Below are 1,622 nucleotides of genomic sequence, written 5' to 3' on the forward strand. Positions count from 1 at the left end.
CACAGGGGTAGGGCATTTAGACTTAGGTTTTTCAGTATCTATTTGGGATTTGAAAGAATATACATCAATAAAAAATAACAGAGGGAAAACTGCTACATTTATGTTGCTGCAGTCTCATTTTCTTAATTCTGGAAGAATCATACAAATTTAAATCCTCCTATACAGCATTATGACATTATTCTTCACTCTCTCTATACTCCAAGCAGAATACATAGTGTGGCTCTCTTATTAATGTTGAGTATTAATACTGATGATAAATGATATGCTTAAATTATACAGATAAATGTGTAACTATGATTCAGGCATTGCTTTAGTTACTCCACCCGGATTCTGTCCACTCACCTTCTGGACAGTTACGCATATGATGAGGATTATGTGCCCCATGGCCCTAAACTGCAGGGATGGTGGGTGACTAAAGTTACATGCTGTTTTAGTCTAAACTCAGTTTCTGTATCCATCTGCTCTTGCCACATGTGATGCCTGAGTGTAACACAGTTGATAAAGCTGGTCAAGTCTTGGGTGTACAGGGCTTCTCCCATGCTGATTTGGGCTCAGGGCTCCCTGAAGCCTTTGGTGTGGCTTCCTTAGAATTCATCAGGCTGGAGAACTTCTACACAACCTTCCTTTCCTCTCACCTGCTTTATGAATTAATCTTGCTTCTCAACAAGACCTACACCAGGCTTACCGGCTTCTCCATTTCCTCTCCTAAAGCTCTCCCTTAGTAGGATCCTCTTGAGCTCAACTTCCTTTCACTATTTATGTCTTGGAGGATCTGGTCTGACACATCTTTTGATATTTGTAAGGTAATTGCATTCTTTCTACACACTGAGAATCCACAATCTGAATAGGGTAAATAACTTTGCAAAAGCTAGAACCCTTGTAAGATATGCAGCATGATTTGTGAAGTCTTGAACATAGTCATTCAGTAATTATTATTGAAAACATTTGAAACCAATGGAAACACATTGGCCATACAATTAGCTTCATGTAAAGGTTTCTTTTTGCTTTCCTTTGAAATACTAGGAGTGGAAGTCAATGTTATGACTCTGAGCTACATCTCCATCCTGTTGCTATTATTTGTCTTTTTTTTTTTTTGAGATATGATCTCACTAAATGAAACAGGCTGAGCTCAATCTTGCAGTTCTCCTGCCTCAGCCTCCCAGAATGCTAAGATCATAGCAGTGCACCAAACACAGTTAGAAATTTTACTCTTTTTAATACTTCACTATAAAGGACTAGAATGTTTATAATTAGGGAGATATACAACTGCCTTCAAAAAAATCTCTTCAGTAAAATTTCCGTGTTTCCAGAAAAATAGTGAAGTAATGGTTATAAGCAAGATTAGAAGACAATGAGAAAGCCATACGTTTTTGCAAGATTTTATCAACATAAGCATAATACAGGCAATGAAAATTGAGACAATTATCTTAATTTCAATGTCTCTAATAACTCTATTATTTCAATTAATCTAATTAATTTACACTCTAGCTTATTTTCAGGCCAGGAGACTTTCTGTTAAGATGTAAGAATATTACTGCATATTAATTGTAGGAATTTCTTACCTTTTCATTTTGTACTTATTTATCAGAGTTAAGTAAGTACAAAAGACTTAGAAAAAGCTC

General features: G+C 36.0%; 1 protein-coding gene across 1 annotated transcript in view; it reads right to left on the bottom strand.

The window, feature by feature from the left end:
• Positions 1-1,622, bottom strand: part of Gpc5 (glypican 5) — an 863,449-nt gene that overhangs the window by 322,526 nt on the left and 539,301 nt on the right. The gene's annotated exons all lie outside the window — the stretch shown is intronic.

The sequence above is a fragment of the Octodon degus genome, unplaced genomic scaffold (assembly GCF_000260255.1).
Source record: "Octodon degus isolate 3935 unplaced genomic scaffold, OctDeg1.0 scaffold00013, whole genome shotgun sequence".
In the NCBI taxonomy this organism is placed as follows: domain Eukaryota; kingdom Metazoa; phylum Chordata; class Mammalia; order Rodentia; family Octodontidae; genus Octodon; species Octodon degus.